This window comes from Megalobrama amblycephala, linkage group LG19 (genome assembly GCF_018812025.1).
Source record: "Megalobrama amblycephala isolate DHTTF-2021 linkage group LG19, ASM1881202v1, whole genome shotgun sequence".
Lineage (NCBI taxonomy): Eukaryota > Metazoa > Chordata > Actinopteri > Cypriniformes > Xenocyprididae > Megalobrama > Megalobrama amblycephala.
Genome location: NC_063062.1, coordinates 10,870,552 through 10,893,208, shown reverse-complemented (window position 1 = coordinate 10,893,208; position 22,657 = coordinate 10,870,552). Strand labels below are relative to the sequence as shown.

The following is a 22,657-nucleotide window of genomic DNA, read 5'->3' as shown; positions in this document are numbered from 1 at the left end:
CGTGTACTGCACACTGAGGGGGGGAAATCCATACCCTATATAATAATTAGTTAATAATTGTATTGTATCTCTGTGATCTCTCCTGACATGTTTGTTAGAATAAAGAGGTCTAAAATATTAAATGTATGAGTGAAGTGAACCAAACATACCAAATTAATCAACATATCAAAGAAAAGTCATAAATGGACACCTACAAAATCATTTTCATTCTCAGCCATTCTCCCATATGGATAATTTAATTTGCCACCACAGTAAATTCTTCTGTCAAAAAGGTTCATTCTGATAAAGTGTGTCTTAATGCAGATGTTAAAGAGTGTCACAGAGGCTCAGATTCTTCACGGGTAGGTTAATAATTCTCTAATAATTCAATAATGTCTTATGCCGTTTTTATTGAACAAAGCTTCCAGGAAAGCTTGAAGGTATTCTACATGACAATGATGTAATGAATCTGCTGTGGACATGCCCATTCTTTACATTCATTTTTAAACAATTTTTCATTTTAAAATGTTTTATTGGTTATACTTTTAAAATAATGTTTGCACTAGATAAACTTTTCATCTAGATTTGTGGCTTTTTTAGGGCTGTCAAAATAACGCGTTCATTTCGATTAATTAATCTGAGAAAAAATAACGCGTTAAAAAAAATAACGCAGATTAATCCATTCCGTATTGACCTTTGAACCTGGAGCCGTTCTAGCCACCATTCGACTGTAAAATGAAGGAGGGAGACGACTGCTGCGCTGACTGACAGAACGAGCAGAGCTCCTACCTCGTGCGCGCGAGCTCTCTTCAAAGTAAGCACCGTCTTTGCACTCTCTCTACCTCACACATAATAATCTAAACCAACTGACACAATGCTAAAAGTTCGTAAGACCGAATCCATGTTTCACCAGGAGCATTCGGAGAATGTTTTTCCTGAATAACCGCTGGGTGTGAATAGTGCTCAAAAGAACGTCACCTCATCTTCTCTGACAGGCGCCCTGCACGTGCAGCTGACATAAACCACACTTTCAGTAAACAAAAAGAAAATCCTATCCAGTGGTGAAGTGTTTTCTGTGTTGACAAATCTTTTGCGATGTCCTAATAACAGTTGCGATTCGCACGCAACGCGTCAACGTCTGCTAATGTCCGATTCGCGACCTAATGATTCATTTGAACAGATTAATTTTAATAAATCATGACAACAACTGATCTGCCCACACGGTCTATAATGAATCATTTACTCGAACATCTCTGAAATGAGAACATAAGTGTGCTTACCCCATTTAGCAAGAGTGGTTAGTAAAATTAGCCTTAATAATCCACTATATTTTCAGGTTATTTAAATGACAATGTGTAGTAAATTAGGCCTACCTATAAAATCAGTTAGTTTAGACTGGAGTGAAGTGAAACCAGAACAAAGCAAGTTGTTGTTGGCTAGGTGCATTCAATTGTATATGGTAGAAAATTATATTATTAGTTAATATAACTTCTAAATGCTACTTTTTAATACTTTTCAGGTTTAGCAAAAAAGCATCTTCTCTTACAAAGCTATAATTTTTTTTTTTTTTTTTTTTTTTTGCAAAGAGGGCAAGAAAGAATTACAGTGAGAGTGCTTTATTGTCAGTATCGGGCTCGCAGATCACGTGGGTAGGGAACTTTTTACTGTTTGTGTGGATGACCATGTCTGTCACCACCGAAGACCATTTTTGACCCAGGAAAAACCCTGCATTGATTCATTTGAATTGAAATATTCACAGCAAAAATTATGTATGCAATTAATTTAGATTAATTAATCACAGAGTATGTAATTAATTAGATTAAAATTTTTAATCGATTGACAGCCCTAGTCTTTTTATATTTTGTACACCTACTAAATATAATTTAAGGTATGCATGGGCTTGACCATATACAGAGTGCTCTGAAGAAGTCTGAGTGTGCGCATGCGCGACAATATCAGTAGCGGATGGAGGAATCCAGTGACGTAGCCTTGATGACACGTGACTGCTCACTGCACATTTTTTACTGTTCACGTTTGATATGGTCAGTTTAGTTGCTGCATGTGCAGCATTTTTTATGTATTTCAGAAAGAAAGCCTATGTAGCAATTTTTGAATGTCACACATCTTGTCATTCCTTATATTTTTGCATGACAACTATTAAATAATTAATAATATTAAAATGATTATACAATTGATAATACAATTATTAATATACAGTAAATAATATATTATTATAAGTATGTATATGCTAAATATTAAAATGTGAAAACATTTGATATATTGCATGTGTAAATAGTATAAAACCTTTCTTAAGCAATTTATCTTGATATTTGTTGCTTGATTTTTTATTACTTAATTTCATAATGTATTTTCTGTTGTAGCCATGTTGTTTCCATCTAAATGCGAACAGTTTTGTACATTCATTTTAAATTCACACTCAAACTATTCCACACATCCATGAATGTATTTCTAATCGTGCAGGATGCTGACAATTTTTTCTTTTCTTTTCTTTTTTTTTTTTTTAATGCCAATTTCCAGATTTTGGCTGGATTTGGGAAACATTGAAATGCTTGCAGAAATCTATATCAATAGCAAAAGGTTTCTCTGGCAACAACCAAGGTTATTTTACTTATTTTATTTCGTTTTGACTTTTTGTTTTCAAATTCAGTATAGTTTTAATTAGTTTTTAAAGTGGGTTTGCTAGTTTAGTTTAGTTTTTATTTTTTGAAAATGCTTAGTTTTAGTTTAGTTTTTTTTTTTAGTTTTAGTGTTAGTTTTAGTCTTTTTTTGTAATTTGGGTTATTTGTCAGGGGCAAGATTCAAAAAGGTCAGAAAAAGTATTGTGTAATAATAACTCAACAAAAACATCATACAATTTTAGAAAATATTAATTCAAAAATAAAACCAGTACATAAAATGTACATATGGGCACAAATGTAACAGTCTCAACACTCCGCAGTAAGTGCAAAATGTGTAAGTGACGTGTGCCAGTAAAAAACCTAAAGAGCCAACAGACTAAAGAAGACATACATGAACCGCATGTAGCCTATCCAACCCATTTTTGAGCCACAACAAGACATTTCTGTCAGATTGTCAGGGAGCTCAATGAGAAAAGAACATGACAAATAACAATTAAAAAAAACCTTTAAAGGTCCCGTTCTTCGTGATCCCATGTTTCAAACTTTAGTTAGTGTGTAATGTTGTTGTTAGAGTATAAATAAAATCTGTAAAATTTTAAAGCTCAAAGTTCAATGCCAAGCGAGATATTTTATTTAACAGAAGTCGCCTACATCGAACGGCCAGTTTGGACTACATCCCTCTACTTCCTTCTTTAATGACGTCACTAAAACAGTTTTTTGACTAACCTCCGCCCACAGGAATACACAAGAGTAGCGTTTGTAGAGTGTGTTTGTCGCCATGTCGTCGAAACGCTGTTATTTTCATCCCGCAGTCCAATCACCGGGTCTGATTCCGGCTCAAATTGATAGGGTAAAATTAAAGACATGTTTACAATAACACTGAGCGCGTGCATCTCCACGTTATGGTAAGAGGCGTGACCTTTCCGGGCAAGGTTCGCTAAGCTGCTGTCGAATCACAACACAGGAACCGCTGGCACAATCAGAACTCGTTACGTATTTCTGAAGGAGGGACTTCATAGAACAAGGAAGTCATCAGCCCGTTTTTATGACAGTGGAAACAGCGGTATACAGATAAGTAAATTATGTGGAAAATACTGTGTTTTTTTACACGCGAAACATGAACACATGTTATATTGCACACTATAAACACAATCAAAGCTTCAAAAAACCACGAAAAACGGGACCTTTAAATACAGCTTTTCAATTTTTTTAGTGTGTGTGTGTGCCGTGGGTGTGTGCGTGAGTGTGCAATTTCTTTGTTAATAATTCATTACGCAGAACTTTATTATATTAAATATGATTTACATCTTCACAAAATATACACATTTAACAACCTATATAAAATTCTCACCCCATTGAAATTCCTTTACCTCTTACAAAATCCACACACAGTAGGCTACCAAAAATCTACACATCTTCTATACAGAATTCACACCCTATACAAATACCACAGCCAGAGGCGTAGCAATAGGGCAGGCAAGGCAGGCAATTGCCTGGGGCCCCGCATTTTGAGGGGCCCCCCCGAGGGCTGATAATTTAAACAATCAGAAATGTTAATATCAATATAACACGCAGTGACGCAGCGACATCTCTGCATCCCCCTTAGGGCACCCCTCTCTCGTTACGTTGTTTATGCTTTTGCCGCCGCTTTCAAACTGGCGCAGCACTTACTTACATTAAAATGCCTAATTCCATTTATTAAACATGAAGAGGACATATCCGTCTGGCAGGCAGAAGCGAAAAAGAAAGCATGAAGATGAGGAAAAGAGGAAACAGGACAGCATAAGTGATTGAGATAATGATGATTGACTTAAGGATATTAATAACTAACAGATCTTTTACAAAATCGTTTCACAATATTTTTTTCTTTTCAAAGCAACTTTACAGAAAATGCACGTGTCTAAATTACAATTTAGCGATTATTTGTTATTAGCACACATCAGTGTTTCGTGAACAATTCTGCAGCTTTGAACGAATCGTGAGTCATTCATTCAATGATTCATTCATAAATAGAGCAAATTGCTTGCCACTGAATGAATGAATGACTCGCTCATTAAGACTGTGATTTACCACCACCTACTGACGGTTTTAATTTAATATTTAAAAGTATGCCATAATTAAGTTTTTTCTATTGATCTTTTTTTAAACATCCATTTTATAAAGTTATTCATAAAGTAAAAAAAAAAAATGTTACTGTTACATAACAGTCGGGATCATTAATATGTACTCCCCCAATATTTGCATATGCCAGCCCATGTTCAAAGCATTATACAAGGGCAGCCAGTATTAGTCTGATAATTATATTAAATTATCAGACTAGGTAAGCAAGCAAGGACAATAGCGAAAAATGGCAGCGATAATAACTGACATGATTCATGATAAAATGATATTTTTAGTGATATTTGTAAATTGTCTTTCTAAATGTTTCATTAGCATGTTGCTAATGTACTGTTAAATGTGGTTAAAGTTACCATCGTTTCTTACTGTATTCACGGAGACAAGAGAGCCATCGCTATTTTCATTTTTAAACACTTGCAGTCTGTATAATTCATAAACACAACTTCATTCTTTATAAATCTCTCCAACAGTGTAGCATTAGCCGTTAGCCACGGAGCACTATTAAACTCATTCAGAATCAAATGTTAACATCCAAATAAATACTATACTTACGCGATTAGACATGCTGCATGACGAAAACTTTGTAAAGATTCATTTTGAGGGTATATTAGCTGTGTGAACTTTGTTTATGCTATGATAGAGTCGAGAGCTCGGGAGGGGGCGGAGAGCGCGCGATTTAAAGGGGCCGCAGCATGAATTGGCTCATTTCTAATGATGCCTCAAAATAGGCAGTTAAAAAAATTAATTAAGAAACATCTATGCCTATGGGGTATTTTGAGCTGCAACTTCACAGACACATTCAGGGGACACCTTAGACTTATATTATATCTTGTAAAAAAACGTTCGATGGCACCTTTAACGATTATAACCTTGGCAACAACTGCACTGCATGGAGACAAAAATAATCATTTACGCACAGCTCTATATTTATTGTTGTAATATATAATTAGGCTGTGTGGAGTGCAGCAAGTTTTTTAGGCAGTTCTTCAGTGAAAAAGAGCAGCTTGCCCATCTTCAGACCCTGTCCCTCAGTTTGCTGCAATCCCAGGTTCATGTATTTATTAGACTGGTCGTATAGAGGCCAATGCACCAGACCGGGCCCATTTGGTGAGCTGAAATAAAATATTTATTTAATGAATAAAGGATCATCAGTAACAGATCCTAATACTCTGTGTCCAGCATCTAATGCACTCACCCAGTACGAATAAAGTTAGCCCAGTATCCCATGACAGTTCTGCATAGTTTGTTTTCCTCCTCACTTAGTGTTCCTGTGGAAGATAAAGAGTTGATATCCATAACCACACATCACCACTTCATCACAACCATTTCAATTCTGCTGCAATCATTTGCAGTTTCACAGTAACTGTCCAGTATAATTGTCAAATATCATAATAATTAACCAGGGCAAACACTTTCTTAGATCTGCTTACCCACAAGTTTGATATGGCCATCCCAAAAGCAGGCCCCAAACACAAATCCAACGTCATCAGCATGGTCAGCCTTCACAAAGCTGGGTCTGACATCTTTAAATATACTGGACCGGTGCTGGAACTCATACATATACACAGGCACCCCAGCATCTGTGACGTTATAATTAGGATGTTGGCAAATAATAATGCCAACCAATAGTAAAACTGCAGTACAAGTAACATTGCAACCAACCTCTGTGATAAGTTGCAGCCGTAATGGAGGGCATCACTATAAAAATATCCCCCAGCATCTCAGTTAATGCGTCGCGAATGTCCTCAGGAGTTTTAGCATCTTTTAAGTATTCTTCTGCAATGATTTCATTGGCTCCTGATTTCTATGATGACAGAGAGAAAACTTAAACACATTCTGCCAAGTCTTCTGAATTGTATTTTGTACTATGTCCACTAGAGTGAGACAAATACTAACAAATTAGCCAGACTGAGTTAATACAAATAAATAGAGCTGCTTAATTTAAAGAGTTCACCCAAAAATGTATTACTCACCCTGGTGTCATTCCACATCCATAAGACCTTCAATCATCTTTGGAACACAAATTAAGATCTTTTTGTTGAAGTCTGAGAGGTTTCTGTCTCTCCATAGAGATCCAACGCAACTACCACTCCAAGGTCCAGAAAGATAGGAAAAACATCATTAAAGTATTCCATGTGACTCCAGTGGCCTAAACTCAATTTTATGAAGGCGAGTGCTTTGTTTGTGCAAAAAAACCCAAAAAACAAAACAAAACACAATTTACCACTTTATTTACAAAATAATTTTATCCAAAGCATGTTCACACAACAATGCCAGCTCTCACATGAACACAACACGTATGCGTCGTGATGCTCTCGTTGCAGATTAATATTTTTGTAAGTAAAGTGGTAAACTATGTTGTTGTTGTTTTTTGCGCAAACAAAGCACTAACGTCGCTTCATAAAATTTAGTTTAGGCCACTGGAGTCACATGGAATACTTTAATGATGTCTTTTTCCTATCTTTCTGGACCTTGGAGTGGTAGTTGCGTTGGATCTCTATGGAGAGACAGAAACCTCTCAGACTTCATCAAAAAGATCTTAATTTGTGTTCTGAAGATGATTAAAGGTCTTAAAGGTCAACAACTTTCATTTTTGGTTGAACTAACCCTTAAACTATAAATCACTATAAATAATCTGGGAAGAAAGAAGTTGTTGAACTTTACACCAGCTTTGTTAGCAGTGTCCAAAATTGCTTTCACTGATTTTGTGTCCATCCCTTTTATCCATTCTCCTGAGACAAAGGCCTGAAATAATGATATTAAAAAAATTAGCACATCCTGTTCAGCACCATGTATTGTTTGGGTTTTTCCTATTTTGTAATGTTCATAAAGATTCTTAGACCTTTTGTTTCACTGTACTGTTCCATACAAAAACGATATGATACTTACCTGAATGATCATCCATCCACATTCATGGTTTGTTGTTCCGACTAGAATTGGAACTTTCTGAAAGTCTTTGCTCTTTAGTATCTCCTCAGGTAGATCTTTCTGAAAGACCCCATCAACTGTCGCTCCAAAGAAAATGTTTTTCTTGGTCTAAGAAATGAATTAATTCTCTCTTCAATCTGTATATTAATACAGAATATCACCAACAGAGCTTAGCATTTTTTTTAATGAAATACTGGAAAGCATCTCATTTCACATTCTCTGCTCCTACCTTTTTAGCTGCATTGATGATCTGTTCCTCAGTCAGTTCTTTTATGCACTTGACCAGCACTTCAGAAGAGCTGAAGTCACACTCAGTAACATTTGCTATCCACTGGTCAAACAGATTACAGACAATCAGCTTTCTTCTAAACATTGAAAATATCTTATATATATTATATTATTACATTATCCAACATAATGTAATTTAAATATGCATTTTTAACTGATAAATGAGGCAACTTACAATTTTCATATACAATGTGCTATTTGAAGTTCACTCCAGAAGCACTTTCTGTTAAGCTTTTAAATTCTTATTTAAATATTTGGGAGGAAGTTAAATTTATGCACCCTATATATTCTAACATCAGCAAAATATTGCTCATTGCTCAAATTATGAATGTTCAAAATATTTTTTTTTTTGTTTTGTTATGTGAACATTCTATCATGGAAAGTTACTTTTGAATGTTCTCTAAACTTTCTGAAACAAGCAGTAACATTTTAAAAATGTTGGACAAACGTCCAACTAAAGCGTTTCAGAAAAAAAAAGTTCCACGAACAATGTATAAATGATGTTTTTGTGCTAAAGTTTTGAGAACATTATTAAAGACCAGATAACTTAGAACGAATGTTCTATTAATGTTAATGGAAGAATGTTTGTTGCTAACTTTAAGGGCACTATTATACACCTGGTGCAATGCAGCGCCAGACAGGACGCAAGTGTTTTTTGCTAGTTTCAGCCCGTCGCAGTTATCATATCAGATATCATTTATTTACAACAAAATAAGTTAATTCCATGCTCAAAATATTATAGCATTGTAATATAACAATATAATATGTAAAGATAAAGTTTACAGTGGATTCATAATTAAAAACATCACAAACCAAAAAACACCTGATGCACAGTGTTTGTTCATCGTTTTCTAGAAGTAGACTTCAAATACCTTGCTGTATTTTTGTATAGTTTATGAAAAGAGGGTACGCCGCCATCTTGCTCTGACGAAAGTGACTTAAACGCACCCGCCGTCATAAACACGACTTCCCACCTGTTAAATACGAACTTCCCAGGAGGACTTGAACGCACTGTCAGTATTGGCCGGCTCCTGCATCAGCATCACACACATGCGTCGTGGTGCTCACGTGAACAGCGTCTGCCAATACTGAGCTGGCATTTGGACATAACATGGAAGTGCTGCACTGTCAACTGCGTATGAGACTGACAAATTGTTGAATAAAGTCATTATTTTTGCTTTGTTTTGAGCACAAAAAAGTATTCTCGTCACTTTATAACATTAAGGTTGAACCACTGTTGTCACGATGACTATTTTAACTATGTCTTTACTACCTTTCTGGACCTTTACTTTACTTTCTATAGGGGGTACAAAAAAAAACCTCTCAGATTTCATCAGAATACCTTAATTTGTGTTCCAAAGATGAACGAAGGTCTTACAGGTTTGGAACGACACAAGGGTGAGTACTTAATGACAGAAATGTCATTTTTGGGTGAACTAACCCTATAACAGATTCCCTTTTGGAACTATTGAGCAGTAAACACTGATTGTTGTATTTGGGTTAAATACCTTTCCAAACGTCAATGGGTCTCTGGTGGAGTGACCCTCTGAGTTTGCTACTCCACTCTGAAAGATGGCCCGGTGAAACAGACCCTTGGTCATGGGTGACAATGTCTAAATTAAACAATTAAACATAATTAAAACATAAATAATTAAAAAAATAGGCAACAATAAACTGTGACAGAGAAAGATAATGTTGCATTACAAACATTGACTGACCAGAAAAGAGGCACTGATTCCTCCTGCAGACACCCCTGCTATGGTGACAGACTGGGGGTCTCCTCCAAAACCCTCAATGTTTTGCTGCACCCACTGTAAAGCTGCTATCTGGTCCAGGAAGCCCCAGTTTCCTTGTGCAAGCTTATCACCTGTGCTAAAACCAACAGCACATCTTATTATAACCCACCCAGCAGAAGCAGTGTCTTCAGTAAGCAATAATCTTATGTCATTTTTAAAGGGACAAACTGGATGAGTAGTGTCCACTGTTGATCCATAAATGAATACCTGAAGAATCCTAATATTCCAAGTCTGTACTGAATGACCACCACAACTATGTTCTCATATGCCGCCAACGGGGATCCGTCAAACATAGAAGCTCCGCCCGTGAACAGGCCCCCTCCATGAATCCAAACCATTACCTGGTGGTTTGCATACATTGCTTTTGTCAGAGGAGTTAGGAAAATTATACATAAAGCATAATAGGAAAGTTCTACTGTGAATAAGTGCTGTCCTCTAGTTTAGCCACAATTCAGTACTCACTGGAAGTTTTTTTGATTCTGATCTTTGAGATGGAGTGTAAACATTCAGATACAAACAGTCTTCTGAGATTCCAGTGGGGGTGAAATCCATCTGCATGGTCTTTGACTTTCATAGGCACAATATCTGGGTTTTGAAGGCACCTATAATGCAGCAAGAGAAGATATATACTGCACATATACAGTAGGTGTGGTAAAAGGAGCATATAGTGTAAAATAAGGTTGTCAACTGAAATCTGAATCTCCAAAGTGGTCTATATTACTTTAATATAACGCAGCGGTTGGCAACCTATGGCATGTGAAGGGATAATCACAGACGTAGTCTATTACTTTTCCCATTGTAGGTAATATAATCTGACTAGATTTTGATCTAATTCTATTTTCACACACACATACAATAGTAGTACAGATATAGCCTATGGCATATATATTTCAGTTACTTTATGACTATATAGCCATCCGAGCTGGGTAGTAACAGAATAGTAATCTGGATTACTGTCATGAGCACCAGTTGGAGTGCCCAAATTAGCCACTAGAGGGCACTCCAACCCGGACTGTTTCTCACCACACTCTTGGACTTCATTTCCCATAACACACTTCCCGGACTCATTATCCTGTCATTGCACTCAGCTGTTCCCTTTCAGTCGGTCACGTTCGACGTACGTCAGTAGTGACCGACGAATTGGGATATCGCTAGAGAGCCCTATCAGCTTCGAGTGAACTAAAACAAGCCAATGGAATTGGCGTGCGATATTTGCATAATGCGCACCGCCTCCGACAGGTGTATATAAATAGGAAGCAGATGCAATCGCACTCTGTCTTTCACTTCGGAGCCAACAGTTGGTGTCCAGCTTCAGACTTCACAAGAGTGAAACTAAACAGCCTTGGAGATTCAGCGTCTGTTTGTGTTGGCGTTAAGGCACAACAGCGAGGTCGTGAGCTTCCCGGGGAGCCTGAAGCTAAGCTCTCAACTGCTGTTTTAACAGCAACTGAATTCCCATATAAAACGCAGTTGTATGTTGCGATTTGGGCCGGTTCCTCCCGGTGTGTTCGGGGAGTGGTGTACCCGAACACATCGCGTCACTCCCTTTGTGTCACGACTCCTGGGTGATTGATGGTGCGTGTGTGTGTATGTTTATTTACTTACCTGTTGGTGGCGGTTCCTCGTGTGTGCACTAGCCCCTCCCACTCGTTTTGGTAAGTGTTCACCTGTTGTGTCTCATTAGCTGTTTTTCTTTAAGTAGCACGCTTGTCCTTCGTCGCGCGCTCATTGTCTTGGTTGGTCACAGTCACGCTGTCTGGTCCAGTAATTCATTTTCTCTCAGTTTCTGTCTCTGATTCAGTCACCGGCATCTGGAGGTTTGTCTTTGCCCGGAGTTCACACGTCTGTGAGTGTTCGTGAACTTGACCTCGAGTTAACCCTGCCTTGTTTCCCGGTGAAGCTGGTGCGCTTTGTCTTTAGGCGAGATCCAGTCTCCTCCGGGTTCCGGTGAGCTGTCTCTTTCATTGCTTGTGTGAATCACATCTTCAGTCATCTGTCGTGTGAGGATTTCTCTCCGGTCACCGACCAGAGTGGATTACATCGCTGGACGCCGCGTGTGGTCTTTCACCTGTGAACTGTGACTGTTGTGCTCTGTCTGACCCTCTCTCTATCTCTTCAAAATAAACATTGTGAACTTGCATTTGACTCCGAGACTTCTTCTGACACTTTGTGCTTCAGCACGAGAGAGCTGACTCTTCCCCTTCTCAAAGAGCTTCACAGACAGACACTGCGTCTTTTTCAAGACGTCATTCTGTCTGTGCGTTTCTGGAGGCGGTCGTTTCCTATCCTCATTGACGGCCACAATCACTTTCTCTCATGTCTGCTTAGCGTGCTGAGACTGTGTTTGTGGGTGGTTCATATTCTCTTATGAGAATATGCCCACGTTGGCGCGTTGTTTGTCTCGCCTTTCTCGTAAGGGCTTGAGCGTTCAGCGCGCCGTGTGCCATCGAGCTGCTGGCTGACAGCGCACGTTGCCATGGCAACCCTGCGCGTTGTCTGGCGCTCTAGATGCACGGTCGAGACTCGAGCGCCTTTAATGAGGTGGAGTCCCCTCACTTATTCCCCGATCTAGTTTATTTTTCTGAATCAGAAAAATACTACTTTGGTTAATAAGCCTGGGTGACCAGAGGATCACAGTGGGGCAATACCTGCCGAGTCATTCTCCGTGGGCCCCCCACTCCTCTAGTGCATCGCAAACATGCTGTGACTATGTCTGTGGGTGGTTCATGTTTAGTACAACATGGCCACGTCGGCGCCCAGTGCGCCGTGTGTCGTCCAGTTGGACGGCCACGTTCACTGTCCAGCATGGCTGGTAGCTTCTGCTTGGATTGCTGGTCCTTCTCATGAGGGACCTAGCGTCTTAGTCTGGGCTCCAGCAGAGGATCAGATGTCGACTGCTACATTGGAGAGAGTATTGTTGGGCTCTGAACATGAAGATGATGCTGAGCGTCCCACAGTTGTGATGTGCTCATTCTGAATCAGATTCAGACTTGACAACCATGCTTTCCCGGGCCCCTGGGGGCATTGTGCGACGCGTACTCGCCTTGCCCCGCCCCTGTCTTTAGCCCCGGACGTGCATGGAAAAACTTGGCAGTTTGTAGCCTCTTTGGTATCAAATATGGTATGCCAAAGGGGCCATAATCTGCATTACAAGTTTTTTCTCTCTCACTACCCTTTAGGGTGGGGTGGCAGTGCTACGGGCACACCACCTCTGCCCTGCATGGGTCTTGGCCCCTGGCAAGTCCGTGGTACACCAAAGCACTCATTGCATGTGGGTAGTTCTGAGTCAGGGTTGAGCTACGCATGATCCAGGTCATAGCGCAGGCCCCTCGCCAGACAATGTCCACTGTGGTGGTCCGGAAACACCCCTGGCTAGTCTTGCTGGGATGTGTCGTTGTCAAAGTACACTTTCTCTACGCACTCATCTCACAAGCTGGCCTAAAACCCAGCCCGCTCCCCCCGCAGCCAACCCAGTTGGTTAGCAAGAGGCGGTCCTGAGGATATGGCGACCTGAAGCTGAAGTAAACAGTTCTTTCCCCGGAGGAGGGCCGGGTGGAGAATTCTGGTCTGTTCCGCCGCTGGCTCTCCGGAGTCCAGCGGTACCCACGAATAGAACTGTTATCTGATCCTCCAGGTCCCAAGAGGGTGTGGCTGGTAGTGTGCAAGGCCCCGCCTTGCCGCTCTCAGCCCTCTCTCACTTCACCATCCAGGTTCCAGTGTGGTGGTTCAGGCCGCACCCCATGTGCCGTCTCCCATTCACACTGCTACCTCGCAGAGTCTGACCACACTCCGGGCCGCTTCCATGCCATCCGAGTCGGGTCCCCGTACTCTGCTGGCGGCTGTCAGCGTGCGAGGCCCTGCCTTGTAACGTGCAGCCCCCCCTCACATCGCCAGCAGGTGGCAGTGTGATGGTGCAGGCCGCGCCCCGTGCGCCGTCTCCCATACGCACTGCTGCCTCGCAGAGTCTGACCACACTCCGGGCCGCTTCCATGCCATCCGAGTCGGGTCCCCGTACTCTGCCTCGCTGCCCCACCCCCGGTGCGTCTGTGGTGCCTTTGGTCCGCTGGCTCGGTGTCTGGAAGCGTGGATAGCGCTCCCCAGCCCGTCCAGCTGGCTCATTCGTACCATCAGACTCGGCTATGCGATTCAGTTCGCCCGGCTTCCCCCGGTTTTCAGGGGTGTCCACTACACTCAGGTGTCACTGGACAATGCACCTGTTCTCCGGGCGGAGATTGCTGTCCTCCTGGCGAAGGATGCAATCGAGCCGGTCCCTCCAGCCGATATGAAGTCGGGGTTTTACAGCCCCTACTTCATTGTACCAAAAAGGGCGGTGGGCTACGGCCAATCCTGGATCTGCGCGTCCTGAGCCGGTACCTTCACAAGTTGCCGTTCAAGATGCTCACGCAGAAGCGCATTTTCGAATGCGTCCGTCCCCAGGATTGGTTTGCAGCAATCGACCTGAAGGACGCGTACTTTCATGTCTCGATTCTGCCTCGCCTCAGACCCTTCCTACGGTTTGCGTTCGAGGGTCGAGCATATCAGTACAAAGTCCTACCCTTCGGGCTGGCCCTGTCACCCCGCGTCTTCACGAAGGTTGCGGAGGCGGCCATTGTTCCCCTCAAGGAACAAGGCGTTCGTATTCTCAACTATCTCGACGACTGGTTGATCCTGGCCAGCTCGTGAGAGCAGTTGTGCGAACACAGGGACATGGTCTAGCTCACCTCAGCCGGTTGGGTCTTCGGGTCAACTGGGACAAGAACAAACTCACCCCCGGGCAGAGGATCTCTTATCTCGGTCTCGAGCTAGACTCGGTCGCCCAGACTGCGCGCCTCACCGAGGAGCGCGTCCAGTCGGTGTTGACCTGCCTGAGTACGCTCAAGCGCAGGACAGCGGCCCCACTGAAACTTTTTCCGCCGTCGCACCCTCATCCGGTGGTCGGACCCCTCGTTCCTGCGGGCAGGAGTGCCCCTGGAACAGGTGTCCAGGCACGCTGTGGTCTCCACAGATGCCTCTGCCACCGGATGGGGGGCCACGTACAACGGGCATGCAGTGTCGGGTCTGTGGACGGGGCCTCAACTGCATTGGCATATCAATTGCCTGGAGTTGCTAGCAGTACGTCTTGCACTGGGCCGCTTCAAGAAGCTGCTGTCAGACAAGCACGTACTGGTCCGCTCGGACAGCACTGCGGCCGTTGCGTACATCAACCATCAAGGTGGTCTACGCTCCCGTCGCATGTCGCAACTCGCCCGCCATCTCGTTATGGAGTCAGAAGCATCTGAGGTCGCTTCGTGCCATTCATGTCCCAGGTGTGCTCAACCGTGCAGCCGACGAGCTGTCACGGCAGCCTCCACTTGCGGGCGAGTGGCGGCTCCATCCCCAGGTGGTCCAGCTGATCTGGCAGCACTTCGGCGAGGCCCAGGTAGACCTGTTTGCCTCCCCAGAAACTGCCTACTGCCAGTGGTTCTATTCCCTGACCGGCAGCACGCTCGGCACGGATGCCCTGGCACACAGCTGGCCCCCGGGTCTGCGCAAATATGCGTTTCCCCCAGTGAGCCTTCTCGCACAGCTCCTGTGCAAGGTCAGGGAGGACGAGGAGCAGGTCTTGTTAGTGGCTCCGTATTGGCCCACTCGGACCTGGTTTTCGGACCTGATGCTCCTCACGACAGCCCCTCCTTGGCCGATTCCTCTGAGGAAGGACCTCCTGACTCAGAGACAGGGCACCCTATGGCACCCGCGTCCCGACCTGTGGAACCTCCACGTGTGGTCCCTGGACGGGATGCGGAGGTTCTGAGTGATCTCCTGCAAGCGGTCGTAGACACCATCACTTCCGCTAGAGCTCCTTCCACGAGGAGCCTCTATGCGCTGAAGTGGAACCTGTTCGTTGAATGGTGCTCCTCTCGCTGAGAGGACCCCCGATCATGCTCGGCCAGATCTGTGCTTTCCTTCCTGCAAGAGGGCTTGGAGCGAAGGCTGTCTCCCTCCACCCTCAAGGTGTATGTCGCCGCTATCGCTGCACATCACCATGCAGTTGAGGGTAAGTCCCTGGGGAAACACGATCTGATCGTCAGGTTCCTGAGGGGGGCGAGGAGACTGAATCCTTCCTCGCCCTTCCTCCATACCCTCTTGGGATCTGACCCTGGTTCTTACATCTCTCCGGGGTCATCCCTTCGAGCCTCTTGCAGTCAGTCGAGTTAAAAGTACTGTCTCTCTAGACCGTCCTCCTGGTTGCACTTGGCTTCGCTTAAGAGGGTAGGGGATCTGCACGCATTTTCGGTCGACGAATCGTGCCTAGAATTTGGGCCCGGTGACTCTCACGTCATCCTGAGACCCCGGCCCGGATATGTGCCCAAGGTTCCTACCACTCCCTTCTGAGATCAGGTAGTGAACCTGCAAGCGCTGCCCTCGGAGGAGGCAGACCCAGCCCTAGCTTTGCTCTGTCCCGTCCGCGCTCTGCGTGTGTACATGGACGGAACGCGAAGCTTCAGGACCTCAGATCAGCTCTTCGTCTGTTACGGAGGCCAGCAGAAGGGAAAGGCTGTCTCCAAGCAGAGGATGGCCCACTGGATAGTGGATGCCATCGCCTTGGCGTACGATTCCCAAGGCGTGCCGTTGTCCGCTTGGGTTGAGAGCCCACTCCACCAGAGGAGTGGCCTCTTCCTGGGCGTTGGCTCATGGCGCCTCGCTGACAGATATCTGTAGAGCTGCGGGCTGGGCGACACCTAACACGTTCGCTAGATTCTATAGCCTACGTGTAGAGCCGGTATCTTCCCGTGTACTCGCTTCCACTAGCCGGTAGACGCGTTGAACCTGCTCTAAGTGTCGGCTTGCAATGCCATTCCCGCCCCCTGGGCCGGATACGTGCATCTATTGACTCCAGTCGTGTTCCCCACTTGGCGAACCCTGTCGAGTTCCTCCGCCTCCCCCTTCAGCTCGGACATTGCGGAGTGTCTGATGCCAGGCCAACGTCCGTCCCTGACGTTGTCTGTTGGCTGGGTTCCATATGTCGTGACTCCTCTACGTGAGCGGTCCCATATGTGTAATTGTCCACGGTTTAAAACTCCCTACGGCGAGTCCGTGTCTTTCCCTTAGCAGAGCCAGCTCTGCTGTCACCTGTCAGATGAGTCTCCCCCTACCCAGGTGGAGCCATCCCAGGGACTCCATATGCGTACTGCCCCCCGGGCCAGTCCATATGTGTATTCTCCACGTAAACTCCTCCCCCATTGGGTAGGTAGTGGCCTCCGCAGCGTCCCCTACGGGTTCGCTTCCCCAGTGTAGTCTAGTTTACTTAGTGGGTATGTCGGAACAGCAGTAGACTCTCTCGGCGTAAGCTCGCCCCCTTCACCGCCCCAATTGGTGCGACGGGTGGCTAGAGCTTGCACTGGGCACTGGAAGGGGTTTCGTAACTGTGGCGCTTTATTTGGGATCCCAATTCGTCGGTCACTACTGACGTACGTCGAACATGACCGACTAAAAGGGAACGTCTCGGTTACGTATGTAACCCTCGTTCCCTGAAGGAGGGAACGGAGACGTACGTCCCGTCGCCACAGTTTCTGTACCCTCGCTGTTGTGCGGACACCAGTTGTCTCCTCAGCGAAAAACAGAGTGCGATTGCATCTGCTTCCTATTTATATACACCTGTCGGAGGCGGTGCGCATTATGCAAATATCGCACGCCAATTCCATTGGCTTGTTTTAGTTCACTCGAAGCTGATAGGGCTCTCTAGCGATATCCCAATTCGTCGGTCACTACTGACGTACGTCTCCGTTCCCTCCTTCAGGGAACGAGGGTTACATACGTAACCGAGACGTTTTGTGTTTGCTCATCAGTGTCTGTCTATTTATACCTGGTTTGTTTTTTGCTTTTGTTATCGAGGTTTCGTTTATGGTCACTGGCTTTTGTTTCTGTTTTCTTTGTGTTTGTATGGACAGTTCTGTGGAGTTTGACCCTTGCCTGTCTGGATTACGACTTTGGATTACCCCATTAAAGCTGCATTTGGATCTTACCTTCTTGTGTCTGTGCCATTACGTGACAGAAATCTCGATCATGCCAAGATCCAGCAGTAGGAGAATCCGGTCATCGGCCAGCACCCGGGGAAGTCAGAGCGGTCCCCGAGATCTGAACACACTCTCCCAGAGAGGTATGGAGGTGCGGGCATTCACCCAGGTGTTCTGGTCACGGGCAGAGAGGCTAAATCACCCCGATACTGTCCTCAAGGACATATTTAACAATTGTCTTGATGATCCTCTGCCGCAGTGGGAGATGGCGCTGGTGAGGAGGTTAAATTTCTGGAATTTCGCCAATTACCTGTATCTGCGTAAAAATGGGCAGATTCGATTACCTCCAGCACCCACTCCAGCCCATCAGTCCACTCCATAGCCTGCTCCAGCCCATCAGTCCGCTCAAGTCTGTGGATCCTCTCTAGCCCGTGAGCCCGCTCCAGCCCATCAGTCCACTCCAGAGCCCGCTCCAGCCCATCAGTCCGCTCAAGTCTGTGGATCCTCTCTAGCCCGTGAGCCCGCTCCAGCCCGTGTGTCCACTCCAGAGCCCGCTCCAGCCCGTGAGTCCGCTCCAGAGCTCGCTCCAGCCCGTGAGTCCGCTCCAGAGCCCGTTCCAGTCCGTGAGTCCGCTCCAGTCCTGTGAGTCCGCTCCAGTGCCTACAGAGGAGGTAGGCACAGAGCCACAGCCTCACCCACGAAAGAGGAGGAAGAAGGCTTCATCTATCCCTCAAGGCTCGGAGGCCTTCCCAGAGCCCGCTGTTGGCCCGGAGGCCACCCCAGAGGTATTAGAGCCGAATGCTACCCCGGTGAGTCCTGACATGGCCAAGAGGGCTGTCTTTGTCTGTTATATCTTGACAGTTCTGCGTGCTTGGAGAACGCACTTATGGTCTTGTGACCCGGAGCAGCCCGAGCCCGCTGCCGTCCATCCCATGAGCAGCCCGAGCCCGCTGCCGGCCCAGAGCAGCCCGCTCTCCGTGTCAGTCCGGTCATGGCCAAGAGGGCTGTCTTTACTTCTATGTTTTGGTGGTCTTGCGTGCCAGGAGGATGCACGCAAGCTATTTTGACTCTGGACCAGTCTGCCAGCCCGAGCCCGCTGTCGTCCCAGAGCAGCCCGCTGCCGTCCCAGAGCTGTCAGCTCTCCCTTATACGGCCACGGAGGCCGTCACCGAGCAGCCCGCTCTTCCTGATATGTTCACTGAGCCCCCTGATCTGCCCTGCCGCCGCCGCCCAGGCCGTCTGCCCTGCCGCCTCCGCCCTGCCGCCGCCACCCAGGCCGTCCGCCTTGCCACAGCCGCCCAGATCGTCCGCCCTGCCACTGCTGCCCAGGCCGTCAGAACTGCTGAAGCCCACCTGGTCAGTTCCTCCAACACCGCCCTGGTACTCAGTCCGGACTCCAGACCTGCTGGAACCCAGCTGGTCAGTTCCTCCAGCACCGCCCTGGCATTCAGCCCGGAATCCAGACCTGCTGAAACCTGCCTGGTCAGTTCCTCCAGCACTGCCCTGGCACTCAGCCAGGACTCCGACCTCGATAGAGCCCCCATGGTCTGTTCCTCCGGCTCCCCCCTGGCCTTCAGTCGGGGACTCTGGACCTGGCCCACCATCCCTCCCCCTGGTGCTCCTCCAGTCCACCTCCCTCCTGAGAGTTTTGTCTTTGTTTTTGTCTTATGGAGCGTCTGGTAGCCGCTCCGTAGAGAGGGGGTACTGTCATGAGCACCAGTTGGAGTGCCCAAATTAGCCACTAGAGGGCAATCCAACCCGGACTGTTCCTCACCACACTCTTGGACTTCATTTCCCATAACGCACTTCCCGGACTCATTATCCTGTCATTGCACTCAGCTGTTTTGTGTTTGCTCATCAGTATCTGTCTATTTATACCTGGTTTGTTTCTGCTTTTGTTGTGGTTTCATTTACTGTCACCGGCTTCTGTTTTCTTTTTGTATGGACTGTTCTATGGAGTTTGACCCTTGCATGTTTCTGGATTACGGTTTTGGATTACCCCATTAAAGCTGCATATGGATCTTACCTTCTTGTCTCTGTGCCTAACGTGACAATTACGCAATCAGATTCCAAAAATCAAGTACTTGTAATTAGAGTAAACTACTTTTAAAAATACTCGTAATCAGACTAGTTATTTTTTTTTTTTTAATGGATTACTTGATTACATATTATTTACACAATGGCAGTAAATTGTTCACAATTCATTGATTCTCCCAATTTTTCATTTTTTTAACGTTTATATATTTTTCATAATAAACCTGCCACTTATATACGTTTGTGATTCTTCGAGTTTTTCCGGCAATGAGGAGGAAAAATATATGAAATATATATTTCATATATATTTCATCTTGTATATAAATATAATAATAATATTATATATGAAATATAGATGAAATATTTGATGAAGCAGTGATATTGCTGTGAATTTGTTTTTGTTATGTTGCTGTTTTCTAAATTTACTTAATTTTAAGTAAATGTTTTAAAATCATAAGATGTGATTTTGTTTTATTCAGTGTTTCTATCAGCAAACACTAACACGTAGCGTTAGTATTTTGAAGTATTAACTGTCCATACATTGCACTTTAAAAATAATTTGTTGAGGCTGAATAGAATAGAATAAATTTTTTGGCATATATTTTTTCTTTCTGTCAAAATAGTACAAGATTATCCTACAATATATGTGACATCAAATACGGGTTAGCACAAAAGTAATCTAAATGTAATCCAAAAGTAGTCAGATTACCAAAAATGTGTAATCTAAGAGATTATATATTACTGATTACAAATTTTGTCATGAAATTTGTAATCAGTAATTGATTACAATTCATAATCTACCCAGCTCTGATAGCCGTACTCACATGAGTGGGTGCTCAGTGGCATTTCTTATGCCCTCCCATCCCTGTACAGGAATAGGTGCAGCCAGACGGAGAGGACCAACAGGTGGCTGTGCAAAAGGAATGCCCAAATATTGTTCCACCACATTTTCGGAGCCTTTAACTTTCAAATATTGCCCACGGACACTGCCATGCTTCAGAACAACCACCGGCCCAGAGTCTGCATATGCAAACAGACATCTGACATATATTCTTGTCCATTGAATTCAATAAAATATATAATTAAATTCAATATAATTTCAATGTATCATTTTTAATATTATTTAAAAAGCAATATAATAAGATGATATACTTGCCTGTCTGTACAGGGGCTGTCCAAACAGGGGCCAGGGCCAAGCACAGGCAGAGCAAAACGTCTTTTATCATAGCTGTTCTTTCATTAAAGACTGATACTGACTCAAGCCTCTAATGTAATGAAGAGCTCACAAAACAGGTTCGGTTACAAAATACTGCCCTTTAACCTGATCCTACTTTACCCCCTAAAAACAAATCAACTGTTACCTGTGTACACAGTGGAATCCGTGTACTGCACACTGAGGAGGGAGGAGGGAGGAGGGAGGGGGGGGGGGTGCAAACCCTATATAATAATTAGTTAATAATTGTGTATATTATATTATATTATGTGTATATATATAATATAATTGTGTATATAATAATTAGTTAATAACTGTGATCTCTCCTGACATGTTTGTTAGAATAAAGAGGTCTAAAATATTAAATGTATGAGTGAAGTGAACCAAATATATCAAGTCATATATAAGTCATAAATGGACACCTACAAAATCATTTTCATTCTCAGCCATTCTCCCATATGGATAATTTAATTTGCCACCACAGTAAATTCTTCTGTCAAAAAGGTTCATTCTGATAAAGTGTGTCTTAATGCAGATGTTAAAGAGTGTCACAGAGGCTCATATTCTTCACGGGTAGGTTAATAATTCATGTCTTATGCCGTTTTTATTGAACAAAGCTTCCAGGAAAGCTTGATGGTTACAAAGTTGAGAGGTTAAAAGCTGTAAGGTTTCTTTCTTTAGGTTTCTTTTTTCTAAATGAACAGTTGTTTGAGTAACTGGCATAACGGTTAACAACCCTCAACCCAAGGTCTGGGTTGGTAACACAAAGACTGTTCAAGCTTAAGAGGCATTGGTCTAAAAACAGGGGAGGTACTGAGAGCTCACTTCTATAGGGGTGAAATGGTTAGTATGAATTTTCCATAAAAAATTAACTAAATTTTAATATGCACTGGTGTAAATTTTAAACGGTTGATGGAAAATAAGCCAAAGTGCATTCGAAAAATGTCAACATTTGTTATAAGGTATCTATAAATATTCACGGAGCAGATAAAATATATTATCATTTTGACTTATCCCTTTTCTTAAAAATGGTTTGAAGGCTAAAATGTGAGGTTTATCAACTTTTCTTGTCAACATTTTTATTGAACATGTATACATTAGAAGATAACAGATAATTAGCTAAGCTGATTTGACAAAAGAAGAAATGGTGCGATAACAAATCATGAAAATAATTTTTTACAGTGTGTCATAAAATTGATAACCGTGATCAATTTGATCACTATAATAGTGATATGAAATAAATAAATCAAGTCTCCTCCTCTCCAAACAAACAAACAAACAAAACAAAAAAACAGCAACAACAAGCGATTACAAAATGACAAAGGAAACATGTATTTTAACGTACATTAGTTTTAACATTCACACTGTCTATGTAAAGTATACACTATCCTCCCTGAAACCCTCAACAATCACAACCATTTATATGTATTTTTAATTATTAGCAGAGTATTTTTTAATTAAAGCTCTGACTCATTGTTTACTTTTCATTTTAAAATGTTTTATTGGTTATACTTTTAAAATAACGTTTGCACTAGATAGACTTTGCATCTAGATTTGTGTCTTTTTTTATATTTTGCACACCTACTAAATATAATTTAAGGTATGCATGGGCTTGACTATGTCCAGCATTCATTTATTGCTAACAATTTTTCTTAAAACCACTGTATA

At 43.6% G+C, this 22,657-nt stretch overlaps 1 pseudogene; it reads right to left on the bottom strand.

The window, feature by feature from the left end:
- Positions 1-5,638: 5,638 nt before the first annotated feature.
- On the bottom strand, positions 5,639-21,084 carry LOC125253705 (annotated as a pseudogene).
- Positions 21,085-22,657: the final 1,573 nt, after the last annotated feature.